This window comes from Cyrtonyx montezumae, unplaced genomic scaffold (assembly GCF_038088225.1).
Source record: "Cyrtonyx montezumae isolate F1298 unplaced genomic scaffold, pur_monq_1.0 scaffold_0, whole genome shotgun sequence".
NCBI lineage: Eukaryota > Metazoa > Chordata > Aves > Galliformes > Odontophoridae > Cyrtonyx > Cyrtonyx montezumae.
Genome location: NW_027071824.1, coordinates 30754202 through 30772399, shown reverse-complemented (window position 1 = coordinate 30772399; position 18198 = coordinate 30754202). Strand labels below are relative to the sequence as shown.

The following is an 18198-nucleotide window of genomic DNA, read 5'->3' as shown; positions in this document are numbered from 1 at the left end:
GATTCAATTATGATCACCAAATTAAATTTTGAGAAAAAGATGGTTATAGACGATGGTGCTTTCTATAGATAGCATCAGTTATTATCTTTGGGGACAGATAGCATCTATTTTTATAGATAGATAAAGGCAGCTATTTTTCCTCTCTTTGTGTCCTTTATTCTCCACTCCAATTATTCATTAAGCAGCTTCTGTGAATCATTTGTTGGTCTTTTAATTTAATATCCTATACTGGAATGAAGAAAACACTTGCAAACCACTGTCGTGATACTCTTCTGAGTATCTTTAGAAGATAAACAGGGTTGATTTGGCTCAAATCATAATAATCTACTAGGGACCATTATATAAGGGAGAATCAGCCAAAATGTAAAAGCATGTCAAAGGTCCTCCAAGGGACATTTCCCAGTTATCTTACTGCAAAATACTGCAAAGAAGAGAAAAGCTGAGAAGCTCGCTCTTAGCTATTAAAAAATATAAGTCCTGAGGAAATTTGCAGATGTAGTCACCAAGCCACTCTCAGTGATATCTGAAAAGTCATGGCAGTCAGGTGAGGTCCTGCTGACTGGAAAAAAAAGCCAACATCACACTCATTTTTAAGAAGGGCAGAAAGGGCAACCCAGGGAACTACCAATCTACCAGCCTCACCTCTGTGCGGAGGAAGATCATGTAACAGATCCTACTTGAAACTGTGCTATGGCACATGGAAGAGGGGGATGGTGATGTGAGAACCAGCATGACCTGGCCAATAAAATGGCCTTCTATGATGGCATAACTGCATCCATGGATAAAGGAAGAGACTCTTATGTCATCTATCTGGACTTCAGAGAGGCCTTTGATATGATCCCCTACAACATCCTTCCCTCTAAATTGGAAAGATATGGATTGTTCAACGGATGAGGAACTGGTTGTGAGACTGTACCGAGAGAGATGGAGAATAGCTCAAAGTGCAGATGGAGACTTGTGACAAACGGTGTCCCTCAGCTGTCAGTACTGGGAGCAGTGCATCTTCATCAATATTACACTGACAGTGGAACCAAGTGCACCCTCAGTTAAGTTTGTGGATGACACCAAGCTGGGGTTCAGTCAACACACCTGAAGGATGGGATGCCATCCAGAGAGATCTAGACAGGTTACAGCAGTGGGTCCAGGAGAGCCTCATGAGTTTCAACAAATTCAAATGCAAGGTCTAGCACCTGGTTCGAGACAATCTCCACTATCAGTAGAAGCTGGAGGATGAAAGGATTGAGCATAGTTCTTACAAAAAGGACTTGAGTGTATTGGTGGAAAGCAAGCTGAACATGAGCCAGCAACGTGCCCTCACAGCCCAAAAAGCCAACCATATCCTAAGCTGCATCAAAAGAAGCGTGACCAACAGGTCAGGGGAGGTGATCCTGACCCTCTACTCTGTGCTGGTGAGACCTCACCCAGAGTACTGCATCCAGATGTGGAGTCCTCAGCACAGGAGATATGTGGACCTGTTAAGAGTGCATCCAGAGGAGGGCCAGAAAAATGATCTAAGGAATGGAACACCTCCCCTACAGGGAGGTCCTGGAGGACAGGCTGAGGAAGCTGGGACTGTTCATCCTGGAGAAGAGAAGGCTCCAGGGAGACCTGATAGTGGCCTTTCAGTATCTAAAGGTGTGCTATAAGAAGGAAGGGAACGGACTCTTTAGCAGGGTCTGTAGTGACAAGCTGTGATTTCAAACTAAAGGAGGGAAGATTTAGACAGGATATAAGGAACAAATTTTTTACAATAATGGTGGTGAGGCATTAGAACAGGTTGTCCAGAGAACTGGTGTATGACCTGTCCTTAGAAACATTCAAGGTCAGGTTGGACAGAGCCCTGGGCAACATGATCAAGATGCAGGTGTACCTGTTCACTGGAGGGGAGTTGGACTAGACGACCTTTAAAGATCCCTTCAAACTCAAAAGATTCTATGATTCTATGAAAATATTTTCCTAAAATATTTTTCCATGGGTATGACAGTTAAAACCTTTGCCAAAAATCCCCTAGGAAACCCATTCTATACAATGTAAATATTGAAAGATAGAGGAAAAAGGTAGAAACTAAACTAACCAGGTGTGTTAGAATAATGTAGCTCTCTCACTTCCTTCTCTTTACTCCTCTTCTGCTCATCAGTTCCTTTCACTATGTCCTTGCAAAGTTTCAACTCAAAGACAAGGATTATAATATTATATAATGTAGTAATTTATCACATGACATAATACTATTCATTTAAATATAGTATGTGTATATATATACATAGTACTATGCTACATATGTAGTATATAAAAGTATATAATAATATAATAGTACACATTATTATATAGTATTCCATAATAATCTATAATATTCTTTTGTAGAGGTAGCAGTTAAAATAAAGACAACATCGATTAAGGAAGAAGAGTTCTGCAGTATGTTTATGACCTAGTTATGAGCAGTGACAGAGGCCTGATGCTCTTCAAATATTCTCACACTACATTTTCAACCCACAAACTCAGCTCAGTTTCACTTATGTGAAAGTTCCACCAATAGAGACATATATTTGTACTCATTTACATGTTGTCCAAATTAGATAGTAAACTCTTTAACAATGATTTATCACTTCCACTCTTGTGCTTTTTATCAAGCTTTTTGTCTTAGAGTTTTTGACTGATGTTACATTTTTTTAATAGAAGCAGACACTTTTATGCTCCTTGTGATATGTGATCCCTATTTAGGTATGAACATTCGTTATTAGCCCAACGGAACCTAATGTGTCCTTCATCATGCTGAATTATTACCATGCAGTGTGAAAGAGCATACATTCAGCTACTTCTAAATATGACCAGTCAGAAGTTAAAGTGAACAAATGTAAACCTACAGCTTCAAATGGTTAAAAAGCTTCTTATGAGACCCTAAGGAAATGTAACCCTGGGAATAGTTGATGCAAGTAATGGCTCCTGTATAATTTTGCTAGCTGTGCTGCTGTTTCTGGGTTTGATGCAGATCTCTCTTCAAATGCAGTGGAGTGACTGGGGTAAGAAAAAGAATGAGCAAGAGGAGGGAGCACAAGCAGTTAACACTATTTGGCAAAAATGGTGCAAAGAGAGAGTACATTCTTCAAATAACAAGTAGAATTGCCAGGTGATTGATTAAACAAGCACTGCTCCACAACATGGGAGACTTAACAATTGTTAGCACTATATCTTTTCTCTTTCTGAAGAAAGACATGCTTCAGAAAAAAATACTTAACTATTTAGCTCTCATGATAGGTTTTGTTTCCTTGACTACCAGATATAAAATGTAATGTTCGGATGTACTTACTCACCAACAGATTTAGAGACCTTTATTCCACATTAGCAATACCTTGGGATATTATGAAATTTACTCCCTAATAACGGTGTTTTTCTATTTTCTTTTTTTCAAATGCACAAGGTTCAATTTGTTGCCTGCTAAGATAAGAACAACCTCATGCCTTTGATGCTGATTCTTTTCTTACCTTCACTATCTGTAATTATTAATGAGAAAACGTTTTATTTCCAAAACATTCAAGTACTTATCCACTTCTTAAATAATAGCAATTCATAATAAAATAGTTATAACAATGGATTAAAAATGGAGAAGCGATTTTTTTTTAATCATTGAAGCTTTGACACTTTTCAGGAGAGAGGATTCGCTTGCAGCAAGCACTCAGGTGGCATTTGTTGTGACTCTGCTGACCACCTATGATAACTGCCAACATCCTTAGAATCATAGAATCATTAGAATTGCTCAGTTTGGAAAAGACCCTCAAGATCAACAAGTCCAACCACAACCTAACCATACTACCCTAACTCTAACAACTCATTGCTAAATCATGTCCCCGTGGTGTGTGCCTCAGCTTATTTGTGGAACACTGGTGAATGGACCTCTAGCAGCTCAGAAACACTGATAATCTAGGATTTACTTCTAACATTTTTATTAACTCATTTATTAATTGATTTTATTTAATTCAATACACAATAAATCATAGAAACTTAACAATTCCTACTCAAATAGAGTGTCATGGAAATCTGCAATTTTTTGGAGATTCAGGAAAAATTAATAATTTTCTAGACAAGGCTCCCTCCCCAGTCCCAAAATGATATTAAAAGATGACTAGCTGTCTTTGTACCTAAAGTCTAAAAGCAACTTAATCTTTCCTATAGGGATGCAATTTTAAATCATCTTTTGCTCTATTCTTTACCTCTGTAAAATTCTGTTTTCCTTCCAGTAGCTTTTCAATGAATTCAGAAATAAACAAAAAAAAAGGCTGATTCTATCATTTCTCTGACCTAACAATCTGTTAAAAATCAGTTAGGCAAACTATTACACAGAGCTACTTCCTTCACAAAAATGGGTGTTTAACATGCCAAATTTCTCCCAAATATGTTAGAACGGGCTATCCAAGCAGCCAATGAGAAACAAACAGGCTCTATTTCTGGACTGATGTTATCCAATAATTTGAGGAATATCTTCTCCAAACAAAAATGCAGGATCTGTATTTCCCAGTGTGCAGAGGGCCTTCAAATAATACCAATACAGTTTTTGTTTATAACTCTGTGCCAGACTGGCTTTGTTGATATGTTCCTAGTTTTCTTAAGATCCTATTATCTCTTCTCATGCTTATCCTTTCAACAGAGACTCTTGCTGAGAACATTATAGTTGAGGGAGAGAATAAACTATTTTCCCCTTCATGCCATCTGTCTGGATTTAACAAATTCAGTATGGCCTCTCTCATTTGCTCCTCTTTTATGTTTCTTAGACACCTCTGGGATATCTACTGGACAGGCACCACTGTCTGAAAGTTTTGTTTGTTTTGCTGCCTGCCGGAACTACAGAAGGAATAATTCTGCCATTGAATTATAATGTATGACATAAAAGAAGCCAAAATCCTTTTCTACACATCAACTGGGAAGAAAATTTACAAAGAATGATTTTGATTTACTAGCAAATGTGACTTAGTCCTGCCAATGCCATTTGTGGATTTGGCATGGGCTAGACAGGATTGGAGAATTTTCCCTTTACAACCTAGACTCACAAAATCAAGAAAGCACTGGAGGAGGTAAGGAGAAAATATGAACTTCCCTCTTCTGCTTGAAAAGCCTTGAAACCTCATCAATCACAGAATGCCCTAAACACTGTTGTATGCTTAGAGAACCCTCCTGTAAAGCACGTCAAAGACAATCAGATGAATTGTGTTGGACAAGTACTTCCCATCTACTGGAGGAAAGATGCAGTTCCTCTTTGCTGATTTAGACTATATCTAGACCAGCATTTCTGTTGCTTTGTTTATAACAGAAATGTTTCTTGATACAAAGATTAAACACACTCTTCAGGGCCTATATATTACTATAACTATAACATTTTTGTATGATACTATATTGTTTCCCTTTGGTGACTCAAAGTCTCTTTTTTATTAGATGTCTGAACCAAAAGATCTGTCAGTGTTGCAGTCCCTTTACTGATCAGTAGAATCAGCAGGAGAGAAACACTTTAACATTTAATCCTGATGCTGATCACTCTTTATAAAAATAAGCCATCCCTGACAAGTATCATATTCCACTGATCCAGTTCCTCTCATGTAAACCGACCACCTCAGTTCAAAGAAGACAGCTTCAATTTTTCTGAATGGTAAAGAAAGCAATAGTCTATAGGGGAGAGAATGATGTAACTATAGTTTTTAAATACATCAGTTTATAACAAAGTCTAAGGAGGTCAAATTTTTCTTTAAACCAATGAAATAAATTCTCCAACGCAGACAGTAAGAATCATCCACTGCTAAATATGTCACAAGAAAACATACTACCAGAAAAATGGAATTAATCTCAAAAAGAATCTCAGTGATCTCAATTTATTCAGTTTCATTTTCTCAGCATTCAAGGAAAACTAAAAAATCTTTTTGGTAACTGTTAAACTGGTAAAAGCTCACAGAAATGCTGTTAGAATTGCATTTAGAGAGGAACAAAGGACAAGCTGTGTTAACAGTTTGGGGGAAAAAATAATTTCTCTGAGCCCCTAGAACCTCTGATGTTTACTGCTGTCATATATCCTGATCTAAAAACAAACACATAAAATTACTTCCTCGATTGTGTTTAGATAAAATACTCTGATTTAATTGCGTAGTTGCGACATCATTGAATCACAAATGTCTTGTGATCACAGGTCAAGATGAGAAATAGCAGTGCAAGCAGTGCACTGCAGTTACTATGTGGTTCAAGCAGCAGATGGGTAGCTTTCTGAAAAAAAAAAATCTGCCAACTGGCAGGAGAAATGTTAGAGTGAGAAAACAATATCTCAGTTTTGTGGAGACAGCTCCTGCAGTGGCATTCATTTTTATCATCAGACGGACTTCATCTCACTGTGAGCTTTCAGCTGCAGCACAGGGAAGAATTTTTTTCATTCCCTCTCACTCTTTTTCATGCACAAACCCACATCTTCAGTGTCACTACAGTAATTAACTAAATTAAATCTCACATTAATATTAATTTGCTCACATACGGTCAATTTATTCAATCTTCAGTTACTAAAGCTTTAACTCATGGTCTCTCAAATGAGGTTTAACACACAGGTACCCTTTGCTGATTTGGACAACTGCAGTGTCAGCAGTTTGGCCAGCAATGAAATTCACAGTTCACAAGTCAAAAATGTCAATAAAGTATTATACTGTTATTAACAAGAATTTACAAATCATTGAATGAATAAGGACAAAATATACATACACTGTTATATTTCTTGTGGAATTATTTTTGGCTTGTGTGAGGAAGTGTCACACATCTCAGAAACTAAAATGTCTTGTGATACACATCTGCTCATGTCAGGCTCATGGTTTAACCGTGGCATGCACTACTCAAGGCTACATAGGAAACTAGAAAGAAGAGAACAATAAAAAAGATCTAAGAAAGAAAAAGGGGAAGGGAGATTCATCTGAGAACACCGAGAATATTAATACCATACAGTACATTCATAATGTATGGGCAGTTTGTAAAAGAGCATCATTTAAACTCTGAAAAAATCTAACGACTAAATTGAAACATCTTAAAAAAGAGCAAAATAAAATGTGAGAATCAGCAGAATTGTCATTATCAACAGATCTACTGCAAATGATTATCAACAAATCTACTGCAAAATGAAAATTAATCCAGAAAGGAATAAATTACACCCTTCTGTGGAAGGGCAGCCATTTGCACACAAGCATAAATGCCGACCATTAATCACACTTCAGGTGAATTCCTCAATCATCTATCTATTTTCTAACTTTCAGATTCCAAAATATGCAATAGGACAAATGTCTGTATGCCATTTCTGCTACTTCTGCTTCTCATGTACATTCTTACACAGTTTGATTTGGAAACTCAGTTGCACTCAGATAAGCTAAGATTTCCTACTATTATTCTCTTCTTAATTACTTCATAGAATCAGAGAATCACCAATGTTCAAAAAGACCTCTAAGATCATCTATCCACCTGCCCATCTGCCTGTCACTAATATTTCCTACCATGTCCTTCAGTGCAACATTCACATGTTTCTTGAACACCTCCAGGGACTGTGACTCCACCACCTCCCTGGGCAGCCCCCTCCAGCGCCCGACCATTCTTGCAGAGAAGAATTATTTCCTAACATCCAGCCCAGACCACCTCTGGTGGAACTTGAGGCCATTCCCTCTAGTCTTATTGCCCGTTACATGGCAGAAGGCGCTGACCACCGCCTCACCACAACCTCCCTTCAGGCAGTTTCAGAGAGGAATAAGGTCACCCCTGAGCCTACTCTTCTCCAGACTGAACAGTCCCACCTCCCTTAGCCTCTCCTCATAAGGGCTGTGCTCCAGACCCTTCACCTACTTTGCTGCCCTTCAGAAACAAAAAAAATGTCTCTCAAACGTGACTTAAACTTTTCCTGCCTACAATGAATAACAAGTCTGTGTCAGCTTTATATTGCATTAATTTTAAGGATTTCCAAAGAAGAGAAGAGCAATCTCCATTGGAGAAGCAATTTAGCAGGGAACATTTGTTTTCATTCTTACTCTGTTTCTGGACAAAGCAGATATAGATGAGGATGAGGGGAAAAGATGACTACATGACCAAATCACGACTCAGTCACCTCCAGGCCAATCTCATACATGCCAAAGTTTCATTGTGGCTACTGTATCTTAAATTGACTTTCTGTAGCACTATTAATCCTTCTTTACTGCAGCAAATGGACGGATTAATATAAAAAGATCAGCAGGGGCATTAAGAAGATAGTCTGATATATTTCAGATTCTCATATTCCATTAATTTGTACATGCAAACATAAAATTAAGTGAGAAGTAATTTCCATTAAAAGTAATGAATGTACTCAAAGTATTCATATACAGTGTCTGAGTTCAGCTTTTTATTGTGATTATTTATATTTACACAATATCTCAATAAAAAAAGAAAAAACATATGCATACATGCATATAGAAAATATCTACAGCCTCATGCATCCCATTTCCTCAAGCTGTTATCTCCAAGAATCTAAGAATTTTACTGTTAGGTTACTCTCACTTTGAAACCTTTACATCAATTTCATTGCGCTTCCCCACAACAGAGTTTCAGTTCTTAGCCATTTTCCAATATTAATGGAAAATCTATAAAGCTGCTATATTTAACAAAGGATAAAAGGTAAACAGTAGAAAATCTATTTGAAATGATGGTTCCTGGATTTTGTGACACAGAAGTGAATCATTTGTGATATATTCCAATAATACGCAAGATCTGAAAATGGAGAAAGACTCCCATGTTAAGTGCCTGAGTAATCTCCAAAATAATATACAAAAATGAATGTAAATATAGTGTTGGAGCAGTAACATAAAAAATGTAACATATTAAAAGTCATATGTAATGGAACTAGAAACTTGTAGGGGAAGTCTTTTTTTTCTTCACTTGTAGTCATAATATGCACATATATCATCAATTCAATGTACATGTTGGTTCACAAAAGGAAAATATTTACAGTAAACTATTCTATGTGTGTTCTTTTTATTTCTTGGGATTATAAGAGCATCTACGTGCTAATACTGGAAGGCTCAAATTTCCCTGATTAAATCTATTGTTTTTATGGTTGTTTTCTGTACAGTTTGCTTTTTCATTAGCACATCAACTGAAAAATCATACATGTAAAGATAGTTTATATACTTACATACATTTAATTACATTTTCATGTTTATATATAATTCTAAGTTCACTATGGACTACTCTGTACGTTAGGAACTATGCTGTTCTAGGTATTCTATAAAAAATAAAAAATAAAAAAATCAATCAATCAAAGAAACAAACAAACACACAAGACAAGACCTGACCAGAGAGTACAGATGAAAGCTGATGTGGTGGAATAAATGATATATTTAACAGTTTTGCATTGTAATATCTATGGGGAGAGTCAAGGGTAAAAAGCCCACAGCCTTTCAGATTTTAGAAGAAAACGTTCAACATTTGTGTAAATAATAATTCGTAGATACCTGTAATTCAGTCAAATCTAAAATCAATCCCTGCAAAAATATTAATCCTAGATCCAGACCAATAAGATACCAGGAATCCCTCAAGAGGCAGTGGTAAACCTTTTCTGTGCTGGCAAATCTTCATTGTCTTAAGTCTGTAACAGCAAACCTCAAAAACAAAGTAACACATGAAAAAAAATAGCTACTTGCAGATGAAATATTATGGTTGGCAATGTTTCACATTTTTCACATGCAGCAATCCATTTCTGTGATCAAAATACACGATTATATAGTACTTAGAGGTCATAGAGAGATCATATGGTGCTTTTAAAAGGGCATTTATTGATCTAATTGGAATAAACTTCACTTTCCATTTTTCCTTGCCAAAATAAAGGTTCTTCCTATTTTGTACAGTACCATACCATAAGGCTTATGATACTTCCAAACTAAGATACAGCCACAGTCTAAGTAAAATCAATCAAATCTTTGTCACTGATATCAGAAAAAGATTAAAATCTGACAATGGATTTTACATTAAAAAATGACTTCTCAGCAGTCTCTTTTTGAAAAATGATGCAGTGTCTGAAGCCCTAAGAGCTACTTGGAAACGCTGAGGAACAACTGAGTAAGCTAAGGTTAGAGCTGACTTCTTTAGTGAATTTCATTACATTGAGAGTTCAAACTCTCAATTTTTGATTCTAGTCCTAACTGAAAGCATGCACACTCCTTAACCCAGAATTTATTGGCAAGATTTCAGATTGATGTATCCAGTGATGCAAACATGATTGTCTCTAAGTAAACTAGTTTGATAATTCAACCTACAGAGAGAATATTATTAAAAATGTGGAACCCTCAGAGATTTTCAAGTAGACCTAATTAAGAAGCGTATTCTAATATGCATGTTCCTTATTTGCTAGTAAGTTTTCTCACACAGCTTTATGCTGTATGTACCTTTATCATGACGCAATTACAGTCATACAGGCTATAAAGACTGTCACACCGTACTTGTATACAGCTCTTAAGATCACCAGGAAAAGTTTTCGCTGTAGCCATATTCTAACTTCATAAATGCAGGCTCCCCCACAATAATTCTCTCAGCAGCTAACATACATCAATACATTACTGCCTCCCAAACACCCACCTTTCTCCTTCATTATATAACTTAAAATCAAATTTAGAATTCACATGGTAAACAACCAAATTGATAGAAGTTTCTCATAGGGTTAAAAGAACTGCATAGTATATTTGCAAAAAGGAGAGAAGAGGGACAAAAATAAGCTTCAGCTTGTGAAAGTCTCTCTCCAAGTGGAGATTTTAAAACTGATATGTTCTGAAATGGCGTCTCTGTAGGGCATTAAAAAAAAATCCATTAATAACGTGTTTGCCGTTGTTGAAATGTCTATTATGAGACTCAGGCTGTGTGAAAGCCTGTCTCTCCACAAGAGAGATATGACAGGCCTGTCAGGAGGGAAAGGAGATGGCTGAAGATGGATATGTGCTGTTCTGTTGACAAGTGGTAGGGACAATCAAAGAGATGGATCAGTAAAAATTTCCATTAAATCAAGAAAAACACAACTTGCCCCTAACATCACCTCTGATAGTTTCTTAGACCAGCTGCTTCCCTGACACCCTACTGAGGAACAAATTGCTTTCCTAGCAGGACATTTGGACACTCCTGCATTAATAGATACGGATCCCAGCATGCCAAGCCAAGCAAGAAGGCAATTTAATATGAGCAACACTGTCATCTCAATTTAGGACAACAGTTAGGATGCCCTACAGGGCACTGCAACAGCTTCTGGAAGTACATAGTGTAAGACATTCTTCCTGTCTTAAGGCTATAGAAAGCTGGTATTTCTAGTAAATAGCCAAGCCAAGGAGAATGGAAAATCTAAATGCATAGATGACAACAGCATTGTACTGTCTAGGAGCATCAGTTTAAATTTGAAGGCCTTTCATTTCTGTAGAGAACTGCAGCAAAGTTTGCAGGGGAAGAAAAGACAAAAAGCTTTGAGGAAATAGGAATAACACTAGGTGGCAGGCAATTCATCTTCAGGTGGAGGTGAATTTCAAAACAATAACTTAGCCAATTTAGGCAGCTTTGTAGCATAACAGTTTTAATTAACAGGAAAACATAGAAACTTAATATTTCCTTTCTGATAATGAATGCTTTTAAAATTTTTATTTGCTTTCAGTAACTGTGCTTTTGTTTTTGCACAAGTCCACTCTTCATTAGTCATATATGCAATCTCCAGTTTAGTGTGAACAGGAAAACAAAGTGGATATATCCTATTTTAAAACCAGTGAGTGGTGTAGTGTGGCAAAGTCTCCATGATCATGAAAGAAAACACAGGATTTCCTGAGGTATGAGCACCTGCACTCCTGCAAATTTTGACTAGTTTGGCAAAGTAAAGAGTCAAAGATTCTAAGAGGTAAGAGAGGAGATGGATGAACAGTGAAACCACTTGGTAAAGGGAATTACAAGTCTTTTTGAATCTCTCTTTTTGGGAAGAAAACCTCTGCCATCTGTCAAGTCTGAGGAAGATGCTTCTGGATAAAATGGCATTGCAGACCATTTGTCTTGGAAAACAGTTTCAGAAAGAAGTTGAAAACTTAGGCATTAGAGGGCACACAGGTCTGGCTATGAGAGAAAGACAATGAACAAGTAGAGGTCTCTACCAGAAAAGAGGTGTTTCCTCTACTCTGTACACAAAGATAAGATCCACATAATGAATAAATCAAAACCATGACCCCTTATTGTGATTTTGTGATCAAAGATATTTTAGGGAAAGTACTTGCTGATCAGGCAAACTCCACCTTAGTTGATCTAGATCAAGGAATGGTTTTAGTACACTGTTACTGAAAATATTCACATTAGTAGAGCAGGACCAACAATGTGTGTCCAGATGTGCAAGTACTGTCAAAAAGACATTAGATTTCAGTGAGATTTGCTTCCTAACACTAGATACACTATTCCAAAATTTCAAGGTAAATGTTTCACAGAATTGCTGAGAGTAAATCTAGTCCTCTGCCTTCAGGGGACCTGCAAAAGGTTTATCCTCTGACTATAGTTCATTTGCACACCATCTACAGACTATATGAACAGAAAAAACAGCATTGCCTGATTCACAACTGGACACTTTAGGAAGCAGTCTCATGATGTCTGGGGCAATTATTAATACTATGACAAAGCAGTGCAGGAGTTGGAAGGACAGACTATTCAGGAATATAAGCACTTGGGGCACTTTTGACTGTATTTCTTTGTAGTCCTTTATTTTTAAATTCAAAATTAAATAGAAATAGAAGGTCAAATACTCTGGCTGTGTAATAATTTGCAAGTCCATTGCACGACCACTTGATGATACAAGGGAGCTGTGGCACACATTGAGAAGAAAGAAAATGTAGATCACTGTTGACTGCAGTGACAAAAATGAGATTCCCTGACTTCATTAGAAGCTCTGCTACATACTGCTGTATCTGTTCTCCTGTGTCAAATGCATTAGTCTTCATATTTGAAAGAAGTCAGGTAGTCTATTTTCAGTCTTACATAAATTTAAATTGAACTTTCTTAACAATTACTCCTCTTGATGAGGAAACATCTAGATATTAGGTGTTTGCTTAATCTTCTCCAACCTCTTTTTAGCCCTTTTTGAAAGTCTTTCTTTGTAAGAAAATGAATTGGTTGCTTGTTAGAGCATTTCAGGATGGGCAGCAATCACCACTTTCCTCAATATCAACTGATCTGAATATTCCAAATGAAACTACTATATTACAGGAAGCAATATACAGATCTCTATGCTGATGATGTCACCAGGCTTTTTTCCTCATACTTCAAAATACACAAAAATGACTCTGAGAAAACAAATCAAAGTGGGACTCATATACTTTAGCTATGTGGTAGAGCAAGTAAAAACTTTAGAAAAATTCTTGCAAATTTCTTTGCTGACAAACCCAGCTTGAAATCATAAAACCAGAAACATCTGAAGCAACCTTTTAAAATATCTCTAATAATGGAAATTAGGAACAGTAAATTTCAGTGATAGTATTCTACTAGAATGTTCCCGTGCACTTATATCTGCAGCTGTTTACAGAACTCTCTTGTGTGCTCAAAACAGACTGTCAGCATGTAAGGTTATTCCATCTTTAATCTTATTGGGCAGAATTCTTTATTGGTCAATATTTTCAATTTCTTGATCCATAATCAGGTATGAAACAATGCAGAACAAGTTCTAATGACGTGGCAGCTGCAGTTAAAGTTTACTATTTGAAGATAATGCTGAACTAGATAATGTACCTGCTTGACCTCACTATACCTATCATGATCAGAAAGAGTACCTTCAGTTACATTTTAAAAATGATTTGTTTTGAATCAAAAATACAAGCCAGAAAGATGACTCTCCAGCTTTTGAACTGTCTATTTTAATTTTTGTTTACTAGACCATGTTTTCAAGTTAAATAAAGTACAAAGGAAAAAGTTTTTCCACAACTAGTCACTAGAGATTAATAAAGACCAAATACGAGAAGCTAATAAATCTCTAGAAAAAAATTCTACTATGTGATTAGCAGAGCATGCAAGGAGATCCTGTCATGATTAAGATCTTTATCTTATTCATTTTTGGCTTCATGGTGAATTGCTTGAAATATCAGACAACCAAGGCGGATAACCAGATGAGGGAGTAGCCAGTGCCAAAAGTGATGTTACAGCAAAAGGAAATTTTCAGTTAAGATTCCTGTTACATTTTTCCTTCTGTCTGATGATCAAGACTTAAAATACCAGCCGCAACTACATGATCAGAAAAAATATGGCATAATATTTGTTAAATATTAAAGGTATACTTCTCAAAAGCTAGCTTTATATTTCTAGGAGTACCATTTGCAAGGTGCACAACTATTCTTTGGAAGATAAAATTAAATATTTTCAGATTATTTAGAAAAAATACATAATATGCATTTTCAGACATAGGTACAATCATCCATAACAAAAACTAAGGCTTTCAATCAATTCCTAAGTACAGTTTTAGCTTGTAATGTGATTAATTACCGATATAAGTAAGTTTAAAGAGTTTTTGATGTTTTTAATACTTCTTTGTCACTTCCATCAATTGTTCATATGTACTGTACATGCACTCCAGGGCAAGAACACCTTCCCGACTTATTGAAGAGCCTTTTAAAAAGTGTCTCCTGATTGATGTTGCTTAAATATTTTTGCAACTTCCACCTAAACTTGCTTTGGGTAATGGCAAAAGTTCCCATTATCTTAATATCAAAAGAGATTAAATAAAAATGTATGACTGAACTTGATTCTCAGAATTGTTTTTCTCATTTGGATGACTTTTTAAACAAATTTCTACTCTTAGGAACCTAATACTTTTCCTTACTCAGATTATTCAAATAGAAAGGTTTGGCTACAGAAGTCTGGGAAGTAGGAATACATGCAAAAAAGTAATGACAAAGTCTCATATAAACTGTGTAATGAATGCTAAAATAAAATGAAGGTCTGTGAAAAGAATGTTACAGTATTCATAAGATAGCAATGTGACAGAGTAAAATGAAATAGAAAACACAGTTGTATTAAAAAAGTCCTTTTCAAAGAATACAATTTCTGTGCTGTCTGCAAATGTTCTAAAAGCCATCATTTGCTGCATTGTGTAAATGCATAGATTGTTCTCCATGTAAAATGACAGGAAAGCCCCAATAAAGAGATAAAATAGGGAAACTGAAAAATGTCTTCAGTACATTCTTGCAGCAGAAACAGTGTTATTTCAAAACAGTAATAATACTCCAGCTAAGTGCTGCAGTTAAGAGGATAGTACACTTGGAGAAAATAATCTATTTACAAAGAAAGATAAAAAAAACCCCAACATACACATACAAAATTCAAATAGTAAGTGAATAGCTAAGTTCTCTAGAAAGAATCACAGAATCATGGCATAGGTTGAAAGGGATCATAAATATTATCCAGTTCCAACCCTGTGCACATGGACAGAGTTGCCACTCACTGGATCAGGCTTCCTAGGATCCTATCCAACCTGGCCCTGAATGCCTCCAAAGACGGGGCATCTGCAACCTCTCTGGGCAATCAGCTCCAGCGCCTCACCATTCTCTTGAATGAAAAAAATTGCTTCCTACCACCTAACCTAAATCTCCTCTCTTTTAATTTCTAACCATTCCTTGTTGTCCTATCACAATCAGATGATGTAAAAAGTCACTCCCCTACCTGCTTGAAGGAAGTACAGGAAAGCTGCAATGATGTTTCCCTGGAGCATTCTCTTCCCCAAGCTGAATGAACTCAGCTCCCTCAACCTTTCTTCACAGGAATAAGTGCTCCAGCCTTCTCTGGAGCCACTCCAACAGCTCTGCATCCTTCCTGTGCTGGGGGCCCCAGGTCTGGACACAGTAGTCCAAATGGAGCCTCATGAGGGAGAGGTGGAGTAGAAAGGGACAACCACCAATGTAATACAAATCAAATAAGAAGGGCTATGAGTGCACTGAAATCTAATTTGAACTTAATAAGATCAATTTAAAATAAAAAACAAAAAAGAGAGGGTTTTTATATTTTTAAAAATATTATTTATATCTTAAAGCAGTTATTTGAAAATACCTGATAAAAAATAAGACAGAAATATTTATTTTGCTTGACAACAGCTCTATGGAGGCTTTACCATGAGTGTGGTTTTCATAAGGTTTGGTAAGGAAGGGGTGAGAAGGCTGAAAGCACAGGACTAATAATAGAATTCAGGTGATACAAAGAATCATGTAAAATAACAAATTCATCCCACTAGTTATAGAAAAAAAAACATGCATGAACATACTCATGCACACACACAATCATGCATTATTAATCCTTACTGAGGAAAGAAAAAAATTGTCCTAAAATCCAAAGAAGAGAGCACTAAAAAACTGGTATGCATACAAATATTTCTGGATGATGGTGACTTACCTCCCCCCGTTCAAGGGGAAAATCAACTAAATATCTGTGAGATTTATGGGGCAGAAAATGTGAATTAGAAGGATTTAGATACTGAAACTTTCCCTGATTTTCTCTTACTTTTCTAATATTAATGCTGTATATGGAGGTAGCTGGACAGTTTCCTTCCTTTTAGACAATGTTATATGTAAAATTCCAGTTTCATGCAAATTTTGAAGAAAGTAAATTGCAGAATGAATCTAATTACAGTTTTGGCTTTCCTGTATATATCCAAACCAAATAGCTGACTGATGACTCAAATGTCTGGGAGCTCTGAAAATAAGGACTGTGGGAATTAGAAAGTTTTCATTTTTTTAAGGTTAAGTTGAATGTTTCTTTCCTCATAAAATGTCTGAAATGATTCTGTGACACTGAGATTTATTTATTTGTTGTTATCATGAAGTATCAATAGTGTCATTTCATAAGCAGCTGGCTATTCTAAGGAAAAAAGATTTTCTAATCCAATTCTGCCTATTGAAACTCACAAGAGAGAAGAAACATGTAATGTCATTCAGAGGTAGGAATGGCATTCTTTAAAGCAGTATTTAGAAAGTCTCCAGGGATATAAACTCTTCTTAGGTTTATGTATGTTATTCACCTAAAGCCTATATGCATTCTGCATTACTGCATTTAATCAATTTAATTGGTTTCAGCTGGTTTTATTTGGAACTCTATTTCTAAAGCAAAGCCTGCTATGGATTAGAACGATCAGAGAGTTGAACAGATATGGAGAAAGTTGTTGAAGGTTCATCTCATCAGCTTACTTTCTTCAAAACCAAGTGGACTGATAATAAAGTAAAAAAATAAAAATAAAAAGGAAGCTTTCCTTGGACAAGAAGCATTAGTAAAATGGTCATTTTTTCTCTTTAGCTGAATCATAACATCAGACAGAAAAACATGGTCATTCTTTTATTAATCAATGGTTGAGGTTTCCTCAATGTATTTTTAATTTGAAGTTTTGGAGTAGGGAACAGAATATGATTTATAAAATTTGGTTCAGCATTTTCCTTTTTTGCACTAATACATCTTTGACTCATGTTCAGATTGTGATCCACTGCAATTTCCGGGATCTCAGATTATCTTTTGCAATGTTACTCTTTCTGTAAACATTTGTTCACTTCTCTCTGTAGTCATTTGTACTTGTCTAAGCATAGAAACTTTACATTTATCCTGACGGAATTGCTAACAAGTTCCAAACTATTTGTTGCCCCCTAGCCATATATTATACGCAAATTTAATAATCTTACTCTGTAATCATTCATCAAGGCATCAGAGACAATATTAAAGACTGACAACCTTAGGACAGACACTTGAAGAACATGGTTTGAAGCATCCCTCCACTTCTATTGCAAAATGTGGTAAACTGTTTATACAGTTTTCCAACGCATTACATACCCACCTAATGAAATTACCATATAATCTTGTATTTTCCATGTCTGCCTCAAAGAATTTCGTATGAAACAATGTCATGAGTTTTACTGGCATCAGTATATATGACTGACATCGTCTACTCTCCTACCCACAAGTCACAGAATAGAATTATAGTCCTATCATGTTGACATAGCAAGGTTAGATTGATGTGATAACTCTTGTTAAAACCATGTTTTCTGAGACTTTTTTTCTTCTAGGTACTTGACAGTAGTTTGATACTTTGCTACAGGTTTCCTCTGGGTAGTCAACTTAAACCTACTGGTCTATAATTCTGAGGTGTCCCTTTTTTTTTTTCTCGTTTAGATACAGAAATTGATATTAGAAGTATGAAGAGAATCAGGA

The 18198-nt window shown here is 36.1% G+C and overlaps 1 protein-coding gene across 1 annotated transcript in view; it reads right to left on the bottom strand.

The window, feature by feature from the left end:
• The window catches only part of PRKN (parkin RBR E3 ubiquitin protein ligase), a 654450-nt gene that overhangs the window by 82276 nt on the left and 553976 nt on the right, over positions 1-18198 (bottom strand). The gene's annotated exons all lie outside the window — the stretch shown is intronic.